The 20,781-nt window shown below is 39.4% G+C and overlaps 1 pseudogene; it reads right to left on the bottom strand.

The window, feature by feature from the left end:
- Window positions 1–764: 764 nt before the first annotated feature.
- Window positions 765–10,715, bottom strand: LOC114609356 (annotated as a pseudogene).
- Window positions 10,716–20,781: the final 10,066 nt, after the last annotated feature.

The following is a 20,781-nucleotide window of genomic DNA, read 5'->3' as shown; positions in this document are numbered from 1 at the left end:
AAGAGGCCATGCTTCCCATTTCTACTAAAACAAAGCGACTGGATGTTGGCGGTAACAGGTTGCTTGTTAGCTTCACAGTTTGCCTATAAACGATCTTCAAATGCATTCTACTCCTGATACCACAAAGCATAAAAAGGAGGTTAGAGAGATGTTTCTTTGTTGGTTCCTGCCTTATGAAAGATGTCATATTCTATTTTAGCAAGGACGAATATGGAGATAACTAAGTTAAATGTTATAAAAATGAAGCAGCAATGAGATTCTGGCAAAAAGAGCACCAAATTATATGTGTTAGACTAAATAATTCTTATATAGTCTGTATCAAATGGAACCTCCTATCATAGAGAAGTGTAATTTGCACCTTATTATGGAGATTTATCTGAAACCTTCCAGAGTCCTTTTGTTTTAGAATATTCTATAAACAAACTATCAGAACGTGATTGTACAACAGTAAAATGTTTTCATGTATTAAGCTGAAGACATCCTTTTAATTAAAAAAAGGAATATGTACAAAGGTACTTTGGGATGTTAATTTCTAGGTACACAGTGTCCTCGACAATTCAAGGCATCTTCATTTCAACAACAACAATCAACAACAAACAATGAACAAAGTTTTTTGTCATGCTGTTAAATCTATCATTATGAATAAAGTTGGTGTAAATTGGTCACATGGATCAAGGAAACACCCATGTTCAAGCTGCGTATTGGTAACTGATACATGGATCTCACTAGAGCTTTAAAGAATTTGCCTTTCTTCCTGTTCTTTCCTAAGCTTCTTCAAGACATTTTTTTGCTTTCTCTTCTTCAAACTGATGACACCTCCCCTTTAATTCTTTATGCTTCTAAATTCTACCTCGTTTGCTCCTGGCTCTGCTGGAGCTCTGCTTCAGAGTCCTTCGGTTTTCGAAAGTTTTCTTTGACTGTCATCTCAAACACCTGCTCCATCTCCATCTTCTCCATGTTGGTGACATGTTCCCTCGTTCTTCTTCCACCTGTGCTGGATGGCTCTTAGTAAGTCACCCTTACTGGTTATCCACTCCACTGTAAGCCACTGCTGCTAGTGTTTTGGTGCCATAGTTCTCCCAGTGTACATTATTAGTGTGTGTACACCCTCCACGTGTGTTCTTATCAACATATTTCTTAGAACTGTAAAATCATGATCCCCACCGTTTTCAACTTCAGCCACACCCTAAGGACACTGCTTTTTTTTTCTGATCCTTCTGGCTAATTAATTTCGATGATATTCATGATAGTATTACTATCTACCACAGCAGGAGGTAAACGGTCATCTACCATCTTAGCCAGCTTATTTTCTTCTTCATCATCCGTTTCTGGAAATTTATATATTTCCATGTGATGTCCTTGCTTTCTCTTATGACTCAGTGGTTGAGAGCAGTGTCTGCTCTTCCAGAGGACCTGAGTTCAATTCCCAGTACCCACATGGCAGCTCACAACTGTCCGTAACTCCAGTTCCAAGAGATCTGACATGTTAATTCAAACATACATGCAGGCAAAACAACCCAATGCACATTTAAAAAACCCAAAAAACAAAAGACAAAATGGTTGGCATTTCTCCAGTGTTAGTGGGTCTGCTCTGGCAATTAATGCAATTCCTACAGGTGTTACATAATCTCAGTACCCAGTGGTTTCAGTCCATGTCCTGAAGGAGTAATGAAGCATACACAACACTGCGCCCTGTTATCAGGCATCTGACCTCTCTGCACTTGAGATTCTGCACAATAATTCTTGAGGATTCTTTAAAGAACCCTCAAGTTTAATATTAATGTCCTCAATAAGAGGCTGATGGCAATGACTGTTTAATATTAATGTCATCAATAAGAGGCTGATGGCAATGACTGTTATCCATTGCATCTCTAAACCCTGGTGCACCAACTATGGTCAGCAGCAACTGAACACCACCTTCTTTGATTAAACTTTGTATTGCTTCACCAGGACACAGAATACAAATTTGTGAGTGTACTGGCTGGTTTTATATGTCAACTCGACACAAGCTAGAGTCATCAGAGAGGAAGGAGCCTCAGTTGAGGAAATGCCTCCATGAGATCCAGCTGTCAGGCACTTTGTCAATTAGTTATCAAGCGTGGGAAGGCCCAGCCCATTGTGTATGATGTCATCCCTGGATGGATAGTCCTCGGCTCTATGTATAAGGCAGGCTGAGCAATCCAGCAGGAGCCAGTCAGTAAGCAGTACTCTTCCATGGTCTCTGCATCAGGTCTGGCTTCAGGTTCTAGCCATGCGTGACTTCCTGTCATAGACTGTGATCTGGAAGTATAAGCCAAACAAACCCTTTGCTCCCCAACTTGCTTTTTGGTCCTGGTGTTTTGTCACAGCAATAGAAACTTTAACTAAGACAGTGAGGAACAATGAAGTGATTAATGTGGACTTTCCAGTCCAGATTCACCTACTACCTTAAGTGTGGATTCAAATCCTCTTTTCACTGATTTTTTTTTTTTTTTGTACATTTGATTTGGGAGACCCGTTGAGCTATGCAGCAGCCTGATTCTCTGCTTCACTAGGAGCATGGACTTTCCTGGCACCAACACAGATCTGCTGCATGTTGTGAACCTGTATGTTTACATTGGTTGTGTCTGGGCACGTCTGTTGCTGTGGATAGTAGGGTCTTTTGTTTCTTCAACACTGCCACTCATACTTACTTTTATATTACTGTGAGGAGACACCATGACCAAGGCTACTTATAAAAGAAAAGGTTTATTTGAGGCATGCTTCAGTTTCAGAGGGTGAGTTAAGTCCATGATCATCATGGAGAGGACCATGGCAACAGGCAGGCGTGGTACTGAGCTGTAGCTGAGTGTTTACATCTGATCCACAGTTGCTAGGCAGAAGATGAGAGCTAAGTAGAATGGTATGGGATTTCGTATCCTCAAAGCCCACCCCTACCTGGTCATACATCTCCAACAAGGTCATACCTCCCAATCCTTATCAAACAACGCTCCACCAACTTGGGACCAAGCATTCAAACATATGCACTCATGGTGGCCATTCAAACCACCATAGCAAGTCAACTGGTGTTGTCATTGTGCAGATTTTGCTTACAAGCCATTCTTTTGGTTGAGGTTTTATGGATGCAGATTCCTCATCATTTCTAAGGGGCACAGTTTTGCAGGAGACTTTCTGGTCTTCCTCCTTTCAACCTTTCCATTCTTCTTCTGAAATGTTCCCCAAGACTTCAGTGTAGGAGATGTTTTCTAGATGAATCCAGTGGGGCTTGCTTGGCACACTTATGACTAGTTGTGGTTTTCTGTAATGATCTTTGTTTTCTGCAAAGAGAAGCTTCTTTGATGAGGGATTAGAGGAATACTTACTTGAGGGTGTAAGGATATGTTTTACATGCATTTAGGAATTATGATGGTCTAGTGAAGATCCATAGCGCCACTAGTCGTTGGCTAGGTTTATAGTAACACACATTATGTATATTTTGTTTATTACGTCTTAAGTCCATTTAGAGAGCTGTTGGCTTTCACCAAGACATGAGTACCACGATTGCACCTTTAGGGATATCTTCCCATAGTGCCCATTGCTGTGGGCTATAGGGGAAACTTTCATAGCACCTCTGGTCCTATAAAGGCGATTCTCTGGGAGGAGGTTCATGATTCAGATCAAGATTACTTGCTCCAAGTCCTGCATCCAAAGTGTGTGGTATATTTAGCATTAGGAGCTTACCTTCATCTTCTTCAGGGCAGCGAAGGGCAGCAGTAATATCCAATATTGTTTTGGGAGTTTCTAGGACTACCCTAACCAACCAACAATTCAAGAAGGTTTCTCATGCCAGGTACTGGGGTTTTGTTAGGTTATCACCCAAAGGAGCATGTAATTTTTGGTCAATATCCAATAATATTTCTCTATGTCTATTTTAAACATCCTTAGTGCTATTTACCCCTTCTCCACTCCATTCCTCCTGTAATGCCCCTTCTCTATCTTGTTCTGTAGTGTCCTTCCTCCCTATCTTGAATTAAAGTCCCCCCATTCGGTCCTTTATATCACCTATGTCCTGCTATTTACCTGTACAGATTTCTTTTCCCATCTCATGGTTTTTATTTTCACTCTCCTGGTTTCTGCAGTCACTCCAGGTTATACACTCATATCTGAAGATTTCAAGCTAGGAGCCTCAAATAGGAAAGCATGGCAACAAATGAAACAGAATAAATCAGAGAAACATTTGTCCTTCCGCGTCAGAGTTACTTCACTTAAAATAATATTTTCCAGTTTGATCTATTTACCTGGGATTTCATGATTTTATTTCTCTTTACATCTGATTAGTATTCCATGGTGTGTGTGTGTATATGTATGTATATATGTATGTATATGTATATATGTATATGTATATGTCACATTTCCATTCTCCATTTGTTGACTGAAGGACATTTAGATTGTTCCCACTCTCCAACTATTGTGAATAGAGCCACAATAAACATGGACAAACAAGTGGAGCAGGCTGGTGAGTCTCTTGTGCACATGCCAAGGAGTGGTATAGCTGGGTCATATGGTTAGATTTATTTTTCGCCTCTTGAGACTGATGGTACCAGGTCATGAAACCATCAAAGAAAGGTTACATTTACAATCTTGATAATTTTGTTTACCATGGATTTCATTTGCACTGATTTTCTTTTAACTTTTAAAATATTACATTGAAATGTCATTGTTCGATTCCTGAGTGTTTTGATGTCCTTCAGAATCTGTGCCCTAAATAAGTATGTTATTTGTTTTATCCTAATACCAGCCCTATGTTATTCCAACATGAACTCAACAAGCATATTTCTTTCTTAGTTCACCCAGTGAAAAAATGATACGTGATATGCAAAGATAATAAAAACTCGAATTTTAAAGTATTTCAGAAACTAAAAAGGATCCTCCAAAATTGACATCTCTATTCTTCTACAATTATTTCCATGTTTTTGGTTACATTTAAATATTTCTTATCATTTGCTTTTTCCCCTTTGAGGCAGGGGCTCATGTAGGCTTGCCTCAAACTAGCTATATAGCTGAAGGGACTGTACCCATCCCCTGCTCTTGTCTCCACTTCCTGAGTGCTGAATTCTAGGTGGCCGAGAACTGAACCCAGGGTCCGTCTGTGCTAGGCAAGCATTCTACCTACTGAGCACATCCTTTTGTGTTAGTGGATTTTATCATCTTGGATTTTGTAACTTATAGTAAACTGTATGTTTAACCAATTTTCCTTTGAAATCTACATATAGAGTAAAATAAGACATTTCAGCTTGGTCAGGTTACTGATCTCTCCAGAGATGTTTTATAAAAAGGACGTGAAAACAGAGGATCAAACCAGCCCGTACTCCATTCACTTTAGTGGATATTCTCAACACACATCACATTCTGAAAAAATATGAGGATTTCTACCCACTAGTAAGCAAGCAGTTGATTCTGCAGTAGACACAGGTGGTGATATCTAATTGAATTCATCCGTACACTGTCCACTTGAACACAGATTGAATCAGAACCACATCGTTGAAAGCTGGGATCCTGTGACTCAATCCCTCAGGGGTCTTATGGACCTTTGCTGTCCCTGCTGGAATGACTGAAGCATGTGGAAATATGACTGAGAAGAAAGGATAAGATCTAATTTAATAGCAAGGGGGGAGGAACCAGTGGCCCATGGGATTCACTCCCAGGAGGCTGGTATCCAGAGATCTGAGTCTGTCTTAGGAATAACAAATGATTTCAGATGGCTTTGTCAAGATGCTGTCTTTTCTACTGAGGTATACCAGTGTCAGCCAAGCTTGTCATTAATGTCATGAAGCCCATGTCCACATGGAAGGCTTCCCTGTGTGTGTGTGTGTGTGTCTTCAGTCTCAGGCTCCACTGTAGGAAGAACTTGCTATTAAGTCTAGGTAGGAATTTAGTAAAACCTATTTTAATGATTTCTCTCTCGATTTTTGATAGCATTTTTAAAATCTAGACATCAGTAAGAGATCTGTGGGGAAAAAAAGCTGGCTCTTACACACTCTGAAATGTTGCTTTCTAAACAAACAATTGTTCCTTGTAACTCTTCATTTAGGGAAATTATAATTTTTATTTGTCTATGTTTTGAGAGAGTGTTATGCAAGACTCTAGGCATTTTCCTGAGTGATGGAATTATAGGCACATACAGAATTAGTATGGAATAGAGTTTATTTAGGGCATGGGGAGGGGAGTTGAGGAAGAGAGAGAGAGAGAGAGAGAGAGAGAGAGAGAGAGAGAGAGAGAGAAGAAGAAGAAGAAGAAGAAGAAGAAGAAGAGGAGTAGAGGCCAGCCATGAACATGTGGAGGGGAATGGAGAGAGAAGGGACAGAGAGGGAAGAACGTCTTATCAAGCATCTTTAAAGTGTCTCTATAGCCATGTATAAGCAGAATACTTCTGGATCCACTATTTTTTTTTCAAGATAGAGTTTCTCTGTGTTGCCCTGACTGTCTTGAAATTCACTATGAAGACCAGTCTGGCCTCAAACTTAGAGGTCTGCCTGCCTGGGATTAAAGGCGAGTGCCACTACCACCCAGCTCTTGTTGGTCCATCTTGTAGCCTCTTGATTCTGTTTGCTAGAAGGTAGTCTATGTCTTCACCTTCACCAGCTTTCCCTCCACACACCATCACACTGTGTGTGTAGCTGAGGGCCTGATGGAAACTTCCCACTTTGTCACGTGGACCAGTAAAAATACTTGTATAACTGAAAGATCATACATAACATGATGCGTTCTAGATACTGTCTAGTTATAGGTTCTAGGGTATTGTGTACAATACCACACCCTTTTTACCTGTATTTGTCATCCAAACGTCATCGTTAAGTCCCACGTATCCTGCTGGAATGTTCTCACCTACCCAGGCTTGCTTTTTCCATTTCTCTCCATTCCCCTCCACATGTTCATGGCTGTCCTCTACTCCTCTCTCTCTCTCTCTCTCTCTCTCTCTCTCTCTCTCTCTCTCTCTCTCTCTCTCTCTCTCTCTCCCTCACCCCCTCCCCCTCCCCCTCACCCTCCCCCTCTCCCTCTCTCTCTCTCTCTCTTAGTTTATGTTCTTAGAGATCAGCAGTTTCAAAGTATGCTCTACAGGTTTCTGCAGGGCCCGAGTTCCCAAAACACAGGGCACCTGCAAGAGTAAACCTGTGTTTTCAATAATAATAAGATGTTATTTCTTACCATACTGCCTTTTACATTCATGGCTCAAGGAAGGGGTGGGTACATGGTAGTCCTGAGCAGCAGCTAAGGCCATGGCAGCCACCGCTGTGCCAGTGTCTGTCTTCTTAGTCACTGCTGTGCACTGGCAGAGAGGTAGTGGATCTTACTTAGGAATATCTTTGGTGATAAAATAAAAATATTAATTTTACTTTCAATCATCCAAGTTATTTATTTATTTTTTTACTATTCCATGGACAAAGTGTGAAGTTTCCATCAGGACCTTAGTATAAACGCACACACACACACACACACACACACACACACACACACACACACACAGTGTGATGGCGGTGTTGAGGGAAAGTTGGTGGGATGAACTGTGAGTTGAACTGACTGATCTTTTATTTAACATCATGTAATTACAATGTGCTATTTCCATGAAAAAATGAACCAGAAAAGAAACACTGCCTATTCAGGTTTTCTTATTTATAGACCATTTCTCAAAAATTCACAAAATCAGTCTGTTCCTGTAAAGAACACAGACTATGGTATTTTTTTGCCACTGACTTTTTTCTAGTGCTGGGGACTGGACATAGGGCATTACACATATTCTGCAATCTCTCTATCACTGAGTTATACTCTTCTCTGTTTTTGTAATTGGAGACAGCGTTTTCTTAAGTTTCCCAAGTAGGTCTTGTATACTTGTGATTCTCCTTCCTCAGCCATTTTAGTAACTGGGTGCATTAGTTACTGTACATGTTACAGAGACAACGTGTCTGACAAAAGAAGCTGTCAGGAGCCATCTAGAAGAGGCTAAAGGCTAGCAGGTGATTTTCCTGAGATGATTCACCATGAACTGCAATAAATGAGCTCTTGGAGGCAAGGCCCGAGGGACGATGTCTCAGGATGGATTCTTGCTATTGATATGTCTTTCCTGTCATTATTAAATTGACATAACCATCCCTGGTCATTAGTCTACCTTATGGGACATATTTTCTACATATCAGTGAAGATGTACTGTTTTGTAGTGATGCTATACAGACAAGTAGATGATTTCTTAATGTGTAATGATGATTCTATAAGAATTCCTAAATTTAAACTAGTAATTATTGAGCCCTTTATAATAAGTCCTGCAATCAGAGTCTCCTGTAATATGAAAGTAATCTGCAATTAGGACTGCCAGTCTTCATATGTCATGAGTTACCTGTACTAAGATAGAAAGCAGGCATTGATACAGATTTACAACTTAGGAACACATTCCTTTAGGTTTCAAAACCATTAACTAGAGTCCATAAAGTGGGAACAGTTTATTGTAGGTGCAAAGACAGAAGTTAAATATTGACTGGGTTAATCTATACAAACCTTCAATGTTAACTTAGACCTAAGGATTATAGTTTTAAACTCTCAGTGAACCTGTGGATCTATATGACAGATAATAAATGTCTAGTTAGATAGGCTTCTGGCCTCAGAGTAACTTAGAGACAAGACAGGTAAAATATAGAAAGCAACTTTTACACTTGCAAGACCAAGTCTTGCCCCTGCCAGCACTCCACCCAATCAATTGCCTCACAGAGGACCCAGTGCTCGGGACAAAACTCACAGCAGGAAGCTTAAGTGAGAATGTTCTAGGGTGTTGTCTATCATTGCAGGGGAGTCACATTGGTAGGAGTTTGACAGAACTTGCAACATTGCATCCTCAGTAAAAGGGATACAGAGGTGTGAATGAACACTTTCTCCATTTTAAACAGACCAGGATCCTCTGTCTAGTGAAACTTGGAGGTTCCATTAACAATCAAGATGGATCACCCCACGTCAGTTAATACAATCAAGATGATATCCACAGGCATGATGGATTATGATCCCATATCCCAGGAGATCTTAGCTTCTGTCAAACTGACATTTAACAATATCTGTCTCGCTGGGACACGGGGTGCTGTCATAATAAAGCTTTCACATTTTACAAAAATTATAAATTTTATATTTAGCACCATGAGCTTAACAACTTCCCAATACTTAAATATTCATCCCAACCCTACTAAAGTCAGTGTTAACACAAAGAGTTCTGGGATCCTGATCTGTGCCTACACATTCTGGTTCCCAGTCTGTCTCTTAGAAACTTGTGTTGTTCTCCCTGTTTCCCATAGTACCGATGAAATCTGAACCAATAACCATGGACTGATGATCTTTCCACAAAGCAGTCCACCTCTCTTGTTTTGGTTGGTTCTCTCACTCACATCAGGTTTAATCACAGTCTGTTTTTTTCCTTGAAAAGAAAGTTGATCTTTTGAAACTGGAACATGAGTCATAGCTCGTGTGCAGTGGTGCACAGTGGTGCAGCGGAAGAAGAGACATAGGACAGCTGGTGGACAGCTAAGAGATGGAATGGATGGGCTGTGTTCGCTATCAGAAAACCAAAGAGGGACTTAGCTGAGTACAAATATATTCATATAGTTAAATCACTCCACGAAGATGCCAGAGGCTCAGGTTTGGCTGTTTATAAGCATTAAAGAATATGATAAGCATAAGGTTCAGGTGATTAGAGACTGATCTCATAGGTAATTATGAAACCAGATAAGAGAACTTTGGTAGCAGCAATCCAAAGCCTTGTTAATCAATAATCTGGAAAAGAAGTTTGGGGAATGGAGAGATTCACCAGTCAAAAACAATGGTATCCAGCCAAAGCATGAACTCTGAAGTGGATTTCCATTTAGGCAGGGAGTGATGACTAAAATTTATGAGCTGCAAATTGAGGTAGTGATTCTTGAAAATTGATAAAGAGAATTGTAGGGGTTGGAAATTTACCTAAGTCATAGAGCACCGGGCCAACCTGTGTGAAGCTCTGGATTTTATCTCTCATCAACCAGTAGATCAATTAATCAGTCAATCAATAAAGTGTGTGTGTGCATGTGTGTGTGCGCGTGTGTGTGTGTGACTGTATTTGAGCCAAGGATTGATTAAGGTTTACGAATTATTTTAGGCACCAATAGATGTACCGAAGAGAATGTAGAAATACAAAAGTCAGTTTAAAATGAAAGGGAGGGACAGTTAGGGCAAAATGCCGTTGCAGAGTTTTCAGCTTGCGATCAGGATACCTAGTAAAGTAGGGACAGCTCAAATAATGGACAAGATTCCATGCAGCAGATTCAGGTCAGATTTGTCAGCAAAAAGGAAACTGGCAGTAAGTTTTAAATAATCGTGGAAAGACTAGCAGGCTAGGATCAGCCACAAGGGAAGAATTAGCCATCAGAATGATGCAGTGTCACTTAAGTATTTTTGTAGAAATATTTAATCTCAATCCGAGGTTTCTACCCTGCCTTTGATCATTTAGTTCCTATGGATAAAACATTTTATTCTATGGATAAAACACATCCTACCTTTATATTCACTTTTATAAGCCTTAATCAGCACTAGACCTGGGCAGACATCTATTATACTATATAGATATCCTCTATACTACTATGACTATTTCCCAGCCAATGATCCCAGTATATAATTTGTCCCATTTCATCTGGGCTGCTCTTAATTCCAATTAGCCAACCTCCATGTCCGTTATTTTAAGATTCTTACCCCATGGCGCGTTCTCCTCTCTTCACCTTCTTTTTTCTACCTCATGGTCCACCTACAACCACAAGCCCAGTAACCCTAAACCCTGCTTGTGTCTCTTCTGTCCAACTATTGGCTATCAGCATTTTTATTCAAAAATCAGAGATCACTTGGGGGATAAGGTCACATAAGATCCTATTCAAACCACCACAAATAGTTACAGATAAATATTTTGATATTTATCAATTTTCTGGATCTAAACATATACAGGGGGGTCAGACTTGGGAGGACTGGGAAGTGTGGTCAGGGTTCATGACGTAAATTTCCCACACAATAAATAAAAACATTGTGAAAAAGGAGTACAGCAGCCACGCCACGAACAGAAGTCGGTGTTCCACACCACTCTGCTGTTCTCCTCTGGCTCTCACATCCCTTTTGTCCCTTCTTCAGTGACCTTCTTTATGCCTTGGAGGGGGGATGGTTTAGACGTCCCATTTGTGAGTGAGAGTTCAACAGTCATTTACTCTCCAAATAGCCTGTTTTGAGTCTTTATAGTGCTCACTGACAACTTCAAAGAGAAGCTTCTCTGACAAAGGCTGATAAAAGTGTTGACTAATCTGTGGGCTTTTTAAATAAACACGCTTATTGAGAAGGTAATTTGATGTGCACATCATGTCCCTTTAGCAATATAAAAGCAGTGCTTCCAAATTATAGTCTATGATATCCCCAGTCACGGAGTTTGGCCAGACCACCAGTGCTATATGTGAGTAACCATTTGTACAACAGAAATCTAATCAAATAAAGAAGTGGTTGTCTACTCCCATAACAGACTTGCCAATATTTAACTGTTGGGGACACTGTTTTAGTCAGTGTTCTATTGCTGTAAAGAGGCACCATGATCAAGGCAACTCATAAAATAAATCATTTAGTTGAGGCTGGCTTATAGTTTCAGAGGTTTAGTCTGTTATCAGCACGGCAGGCTGGGCAGACCTGGTGCTAGAGAAGGAACTAGGAGTTCTATATCCAGATCTGTAGGCAGCAGGAAGCTAGAGCTAGGGATAGGAATGTCTGTCTGTCTGTCTCTCTGTCTGTCTGTCTGTCTGCTTTGTCAGAGAAGTTTTTTTTGAAGTTATCAGTGAGTATGTATGAATGTATGTATGTATGTATGTATGTATGTATGTATGTATATATATATGTATGGAGAGAGAGAGAGAGAGAGAGAGAGAGAGAGAGAGAGAGAGAGAGAGAGAGAGACTGAGCCTGGCTTGGGGTTATGAGAATCCCAAAGACCACTACCAGTGACACATTTACTTCAATATGGCCACATCTCCTTATGTTGGGATCAAACAAATGAGACTTATCCTAAGTGCTGCCATTTTGTTTTCAGACTCCATTTTGATCATAAGGTGAAGCTAAGTTCAAGTCCCCAGGCTCTAGGGGAGCTTTCCAGATGACTAGCACATTTCTTCCTCATTTTTCTCTTCTGCTCCTCAAAACATAATGATTGTTTCAAATCTTGAAAGAACAAATGATTGTGGCTGACGAAAAAATCGTGACTCTAACTTGGTGCAGATGTTTATGGCTTTCATGCTTAAGAACTCTTTAACAGTCTGGCTTGTTTCACCTTGATGGTTTCAGTTCTAAAATGTATGGCTATCTTTCTGAATTCCATCCCACTCTGTCCATGGCGTCCTTCATATTCATGGTCTTTTACATTTTACACATTCCTCTTTTGGAAGGGGGTTTCCTGGCCAATTCAAATGAAAATCTTGCTTTGCGTGTATTCTTGTGTCTGCTTTGGTTGTATTGGATTTTTGGATCCTAACACTCCAACAGGACCACACCTCTTAATCCCTCCCAAATAGCATCACTCCCTAATGATCGTTCACGCCTCCTCCAACAAATCCCACCTCCTAAGCCTGTCAAAGAGTTCCACTTCCTGACGACTAAGCATTCAAAGATATGAGGCTATGGGGGGTATTCTTATTCAAACCACCACAGATGCTAAAAATACTTAAAGTAGAATTAAATCTTTTAAAAGTGTGTGTGTGTGTGTGTGTGTGTGTGTGATAAGCAAATACCTGCAGGAGCCAGACACCCTGGAGCTGGAGTCACAGGTGGTTGTAATGCATCTGATGTGGGTGATGGAAATTGAACTCAGGTCCTTTGGGGAAGAAGGAAGAGGTCTTAACTGCTGAGCAGTTTTTCTTTTTTTCCTCTCTCCTTCCCTCCTTCTATCCCTTCCTCCCTCCTTCCCTCCCTCCCTCCCTCCCTCCCTCCCTCCCTCCCTCCCTCCCTTCCTTCCTTCCTTCCTTCCTTCTTTGAGACAAAGTTAAACTGTCTAGCTGGCTGGCCTGAAACTTGGTATATAGGTCAGGCTGGCTTTGAACTCAGAGTAATATGCCCGTCTCTGTCTCCTGCATGCTGGTATTTAAATTCATGTACTTATTAATTTATTATTATTATTAGTCATATATACCACAGTGGGTCTTGGGATCAAACTCAGGTTGTCCAGTCTGTGCAGCAAGCACGCTTGCCTACTAAGCCCTTTTGCCAGCCCTAAGAATATCTTCGTATCATTTAATTTATATGGGCGGTTTGGAAACTGCTGTTGAGCAGTTGAATGGGGAAAATCTTGTGGAAGAACTGGTCAATATTTCTTGAAATAGGATGAGAAACACTAGTGTTTGGCTATCTCACATGTGGAATGATAACTTTTATTCTTGTTTAATTTGAAATACCTCACACATAACTTTTCATGCTTATTTAATGTTTGTTACGATCATCGTTGAATGTATAGAGATGTTAAGATATAATTGACTTATCTGAAGCATTCCCAGTGTCTTATTCTTTTTGCATCATTCTCCCTGTCGCTGACAGACAAAAATAAGTCACTTCGCTAGCTTCTTTCCCGGCGGAAAGAATCCTTAGAGATATCTGCTGCATCTCTGAAATATTTCTGGGATGGCAGAAATATTTGAAAAGACTCCATTTTGGATTTTGTTTATTTCTTATCCTCAAAACGAGTTATGGGAGGCTAGGCACATAGGTCAGGCTGGTAGAGTGTCTGCAGCTCAATCTTAGGATCTGGGTTCAGATGCCTGGCATCCAGATGGGTGGCATGGTGTCACCATCTATCCAGGCTCTGCTGCAGGGAGAGGCAATGGATGCCTGAAGGTCATTGGCCAGCCAACCTAGCCTAATTGATAAGCTTCCTGTTCAGTGAGACACCCTGCATCAAAGATAAGTTAGGAAGTAACCGAGGAAGGACACCTGAAATCAACCTCTGGCTTCCACGAGCACAAGCACACAGTGTGTTCACACGTGCCCCAAACCACACACACCTGTGCTCGCTAGGTTGGGTGATATTTTAGTTCTCACATAGCTGTAAATTCCACATTGTAACGTAAATCAGTTAGTGGCTTTGGTAAGGGTAAGGAAAAGCATAGGGTGCTACTTATCTTGAAGGTCTTTTATGACCACATGTATTCAGACCACTTTAACTCAGGCCAGATGGGAATTTTTTGTTGTTATTTGGGCACACAGTATATACTTGTCTTTTAAATCATTGTTCTGACTGGAACAACTTAAATTTAATATAATCGAGAGCTATTTCATAGACATATGTTACTTGGAAAATACACAGAGTAGCAGACATAAATCCAGGCAAAACTGGTGCGTTTTATGCTGTAGCTGTCAGATGTACTGCATCCTGTACGTGATACAGTCTACTCCCGTATCATGCACGACTAAATAACTGAGGGGGGGGTTGTGTAGTATGTGACCATGACAATATAAAGACCGACAGCTGTGAGCAGCTGGAAGACCGTCTGTGACAGACTTCTGGGAGAGAGGGTTTTTATTTTATCCTGCTTGGCCTCATTTTGACTTTTATTAGGCTTGAACTTTCTACTTCTTTTCCTAGAGCCGCCTTGCAAAGACTACATTACAGGAGATTTAAAAATAGCACAGCAGACAGTGAGAACTGATGACAGGTCATGACAAGATGTTTTGGTTTTAAACTCTGTTGAAGAGACAAGACATGTTTATGACTAATTATTGAGGCTCGCTCATAGAACACTGGCACTGTTTCAAGTAAAAGGCAACAAATGAGGTAAATAAGAAGCTGGGTAAGTTGTAAACCAGTTAAAAAATAAAATAAGAATGAAAGTAAGCGATAGTCTTTTATAGGTTCGAAGTGAAAGTGTCGGTTTATAAGATATTTGAGAGATACTGGTGAGAACAAAGATGGAAGGTATGTGCATTGCAGTGTGTTATCCCTCTTGACAAAGATGACAGGAGTCCAGACTAAAGGGTGAAAATACTTCATTCTGGCAAATGCCCAGAACACCCACTTCAACTCACCCATGCTCAAGAATGGCCGCCTGCACAGATAGTTCCTATCTGAAACTGCAGAGGCAGAATTATGGCCAGAAAATATCCACTGAGCCTCAACCCTTTCTCCAATCAGGTCCCCCAGTGCCACCACACACAGTCTCTATCTTGCCAAAGAGACTGTGGCCCTTCACTTGTTCTGATTAAAATAAAAGTTTGGGCTCTTTTTGGTTTTGGTTTTTATTGTGTCTTGGTTTCATGACAGGTCCTACATGTATCCCAGACTGGTCTTGAACCCTTCATCCTCCTGCTTCGGGGTCCTGAGTTCAGGAATATGGGGACGCATAAGCACATATGGCCTCCATAGTGGATTCTTTCACTGGATTCTGTTACTGTTATCAGATATTATCAGAAACCTTATGGTTTTCTATCATTTTAGGGAAGTATTTTTTTTTCTTATGGCAATAAATTGGGTGAAGTAGTACACACCTGTAAACACAGTTCCTGGGAGGCTGAAGCAGAACAGTGAGTTTAAGGCCAGCCTTAAATCTCAAATCGCGAGACCGTCTCAAAACACAAACAGATACATAAACACACACCAGCCCACATCCTCCTTGCTACTACAAGACAAAACAAAACACAAGTGAATGAAACATAAATCCATAACACAAACAAAAAACCTAGCAACGAATGATTCATGCTGCACTGTTTAATTAAAAAATTGTATAAACACTTACTGTTTAGGTCTGTGGTTATCTCTAAGAAAAACATTGAACTATTCTATGCTTTGGAAGCCCAAATATTTCTGGGATCCTCCGACAGAAGATCCTTCAGCCTGTACCCAGGGGGAGTGTGATTGTGTCATATGGTGGTTTGAAAAGTCTCCCATTTTTAGGTGTTAGAAGAATCTCCGTACATAAGCATGTATGGAGGGACTGCATACACAGTTGCTGTGTCACTCTGCATTACTGCCGATAACATGTAACAGTTTCTCTCCTTTTACTTCCTCATCAAGTCTTTTTGCCATTCACTTCCTTTCCAATAACCATTCTGCCTGGAGTGAAACAGAGTTTCCAAGCAGTTTTGATTTGCATTTCCCTGGTGCCTAAAGATGATGAGCACGGTTTTCCAAATATTTATTGGCCATTTGTGATTTCTCTTTAGAAGACTATCTGTTTTGTTCATGGGTCTACTTGTTGACTGGAGGATTTTTCTGATTTATTTCTGGAATTAAATTTTTATAGGTTCTAGACATCAACTCCTTGTCTGATGCATAGTTGGCTAAGAGTTTTACTACTGTATAAATGAAACTTTTATTCTCGTCTATTGTTTCCTTGGCTGTGCAGGAGAGTTTTAATTTCCTGTAGCATTGTTTATTAATTTGGGGGATTATCTCCTTTGAGATTAGGGTACTTTGTGGAGAAGTCTTGGCCTTTGTTTAGACATAGGAGTACTTTTTGCATATTTTCTTAGTAGCTTCAATCTCATGTCTTTTATCAAGATCTTTGATCCATGTTTAGTTGATTTTTGAACAGGCAAGGGAAGTAGATCCGGTTTCATTCTTCTACATGCAGACATCTAGTTTTCCCAGCATCCTTTGTTGAAGAGTCTTTATTTTGTTGGAAAGTTGGCACTTTTGTTAAAGTGATGTATCTGTAGCTCTCTGGGTTTATTTCTGGGCCTTCTATTTTATTCCACGATCAGCATTTCTGCCTCTGTGCCAGTACTGTATTATTTATATTACTATGACTGTCTATATAATTTAAGACCAAATATTATAAATGCTCCAGTATTGCCTTTTCTGCCTAGAATTGCTTTGGCTCTCTGGAGTCTTCTTTGATCCTGTATGAGTCTTAGGATTGTTTTACTATTTCTGTGAAAAATGTCATTGGAATTTTGATGGAGGTCATGTTGAATCTGTAGATGACTTTTAGTATTTCAGACACTTTTAGATACTTCTACAATATTAATTCCACTGACCCATGAGGACGAAAGGCTTTCAGTCTTATGGTGTCTTCTTCAAGGTCTTTGCCAGTGCTTTAAGTTCACTGTTATAGAAAATTTTCATTTTCTTGGAAAGATATATTTTTTAGCATTTATAAAAAAAGTTATTGAGGTTTTTTTTTTTGGTTTCTTTCTTGACGTGTTTATTATGGCTACATAGAAAGTCAATTGATTTTTATATGCTGATTTTTGTATATTTTGTCATATTTAAGAGTTTTCTGATAGAGTCTCTAGGGCAGTGGCTTTCAACCTGTGGGTAGAGTGACCCTTTCACAGGGGTCACCTAAGACAATCAGAAAACACAGATATTCACATTGCTAGTCATAACTATAGCAAATTATTGTTATGAAGTTGCAATGACAATATTATGGTTGGGGGTCACCACAAGATGAGGAACTGTATTAAAGGGTCACAGTACTAGGAACGTTGAGAACCACTGCTTTAGGGTCTTTAAGTATAGGATTTCTGTCATGAAAATATGGATAATTTAGCTTCTTTTTCTGTGTGTTTCTCTTTTATTTCTTTCTTGCCTTATTGCTCTAGCTAAGGTATGGAATAAAAAACAGAGAGAGTGGACACCTTTGTCACATTCCTGAGTTTAGAGGAAACTACTTCTCCCAGTTAGTACAACATTGATTATATGTTCATTGTATACAGTTTTATTCTGTTGAGACGTTTTCCTTGTAGTGCTGGCTTCTCTTAGTCCATGAACGGATCTGAGACTGTTAAAGGTCCTGTCTGTCTCTACTGTGATATTTGTGCAATTTCTGCCCTATAGTCTATTTATATGTCAAATTACATCTATTGATGTGTATTGAACCAACCTTACATTCATCCCTAGGCTGAGACCAGCTTAGTCATGGTGTATGATAACATTGTTTGGGAGTTCAGCTTGCCAGTATTTTAATCACATCTTCTCTATGTGTGTTCATCAAGGAAGGTGGTCTGCAGTTTTGTTTGGTGTTTTTGGCATCCTTATCTAGTATTGACATTAGGTTAATGCTGCTTACATGGAATGAGTTGGGCTGTGTTCCTTTCTATTCTCTGGAACACTATGAGGAACTTAGGTTGTCAGCTCTTTTTTAAAGATGTGACAGAATCTCAAAGGTGAATCCAAACAGTCCTGGGCAATTTTTTTTGAAGATGTTTTACTACTACTTCACCTTATTATTTATTACATATCTAAGTTGCTTATATTCACTTCATTTAATTTTGATGAGTCATGTGTTCATAGGAAATTGTCTATTTCTTCTGCATTTGACATTTTTTTTAAAAAAATATAATTTTTCAAAGTATTTTTGAATCCATTGGAACTCTAATTTTATTACATTGAGTCTTCTTTATTTTTCTGCTGGCTTGGCAAAGGCTTGTCAGATTTTTTTATCTTTTCAAAAAACAAGATTTTTAGTTTGATTGATTCTATATTTTGTTTCTAGTTTATTATTTTATGCCATTCCTTATTATTTCTGGCTATAACTTCTTTTATATTTGATTTGTTCTTGTTTTGTATTAGTTTATTTGAAATTTCCACCCCCCCTTTCACTATAAGCACTTATAGCTACAAATTCTTTTCCTAGAACTGCCTTAGCCATAAGCCAGAGGTTCTGATAAGGGGTGATATTATTTTAATTTTATTCTAGGCACTTAAAATTTTCATTCTTGATATCTTTAATGACATACCTTCTACTTCATCTTATTTTTTTGAGGCAGGGTTTTTTTTCCCTGTAGCCTGACCTTGAACTCACAGAGATCTGTCTGTCTCTGCTTCCTACGTACTGGGATCAAAGGTGTGCGTCACCACCATCCACTGCATACTTTTATTGAAGTGTGAGCTGTTCCCTCTCCAAGTATTCTTACTTCTGTTGTTTCTCTTGCTGTTAATTTCTAGCTGCATTTTGCTATGTCTTATAAGACACAAAATTGTTTTGATTATGTTGTATTTATTAAGACTTGCTTTGTGACCTAGGTACTGTTCTATTTTAGAGAAGGTACCATGGATTTCTTGCAATAATATTTATTCCATATCTGTTGGATGGAATATATATTTGCTCAATGACTGTGGTTTCTCCTCTATAGATAATGCACATTTTCTGTGCTCCTGGCTTGGTTGTCTGGAATGGTCTTGGTTTGTACTTGTTTTTCAATGTCCTTTAACCTTCTGTTAATTTTAAGTGTAATCTTCACTGCTTCTTGCAATCTGGGTGGCAGAAAATTAATTTAAGGGCTTGGAAATTATAATTCTATGCTTTCCTAGACTTTAGGCTTGCTGGAGAGAAATCTGGTGTTATTTTTAGATGTCTGCCTTTTAAAGGTGGGTTTGTGTTCTTTCCTACCAGCTTTTAATATTGTTCCTACCATTTGTACCTTTGACATTTTGACTAAGGTATTATTCTCTCATTGAGGCTATCAGAGGATTCTCTCTTTTTGTTATTATGATTATTTCTTTTCTATTATTATTATTATCTTTTATTAAATTTAGGAAAATTCTGATACAATTTCATTGAATAGATGCTCTATGCCTTTAGTTTCTATATGTAACTTTATGGATTCTTATATTTGTTCTATTGAATATGTTCCAGAGTTCCTGGGCATGTGACCATGCTCACCCATCTCTCTTTTGCTGGGTATTGTGTCAACAAAAGATGTATCTTTGTTGGTGTTTGTTTTAATTTGATATATTGCCCCATTTCGTGCTTTATTCTGATTTTCTTTTGTTGAAAATAGATATTTTCATACAGTGTATTCTGGTTATGATTATCCTTCCTCTTCTCCTCCCAGCTCTTCCCCACCGCACTCCCACCCAGACCCAGGTCCTTTCTGTTCTCTTCTTAGAAAACAAACCGGCATCTAAAGAATAATAATAAAATAAGGTAAAAGAAAACCAAACACATTGTAATAGGACGAAACAACCCAACAAGAAAAAGGGCCAAAGAAGAAGCACAAGAATCACATATAGACACAGAGGTCCATAAATTCCCACAGGAATCTCATAAAAACACAAACCCAGAAGCTGTCATATATATGCCAAGGGCTTATAATATTAAAAAAGGCCCCAACAATATTATGAGACAAAAGCACCTCTAAAGATGCTGTCGAGTTCATTTTGTGTTGTCCATCTACTGCTGGGTGTGGGGTCTACCCTTTAGAGGTGAAGAAAGAGAAAGGATGGTCATAAATTATTATTCGGACAAAATAAATGCAAGCTAAAACAGAAGGACCAATACAAATACAAAAGTATAAAATAAAAAAGTAGGAAATAAAGTGAAATAGATGATTTCATGTCATTCATCATTTCCTCCTTACCAGTTAAATGTGCTTTTTTTTTTTTTTTTTTTTTTTTTTTACCTCCTCCTTGTTTTGGGCAGTTGAGAGTGTAGGTAGGTAGTACTCCATAGAAGGAAGGCTGCTGTCCACCTCTGTGGAACTCTGTTCTATGGTGTCCCACTCTGAGGTATCATCTGTCAGCTACTACCTCTAGGAATTTCAGTGTCTGGGGCCTGGAGGTTCTTTGTAAGGTGCAGCCATCCTTGTGTCTATCTGGTTATGTGTTCTCTCTCCTTGTCTGTGCTTCTGATTGTTTTATTCCCCAGTGTCTCAGTTTGTACCTGAGAATAGATGAATCTAGGAGGCGGTACCAGGTTCAATATAGTTTTGTCCCCAAGGTGTCATGTGCTGTGATGGTGTTGTCGGTTGTCAACTTGACTACACCTGGAATGAACTAAAATCCAAGCCGACGGGCAGGGCTGTGATGGATTT

This window comes from Grammomys surdaster, unplaced genomic scaffold, assembly GCF_004785775.1.
Source record: "Grammomys surdaster isolate TR1022 unplaced genomic scaffold, NIH_TR_1.0 125953, whole genome shotgun sequence".
In the NCBI taxonomy this organism is placed as follows: Eukaryota; Metazoa; Chordata; class Mammalia; order Rodentia; family Muridae; genus Grammomys; species Grammomys surdaster.
Note: the sequence above shows the minus strand (reverse complement) of the source record. Positions and strands in the feature narration are given on the sequence as shown.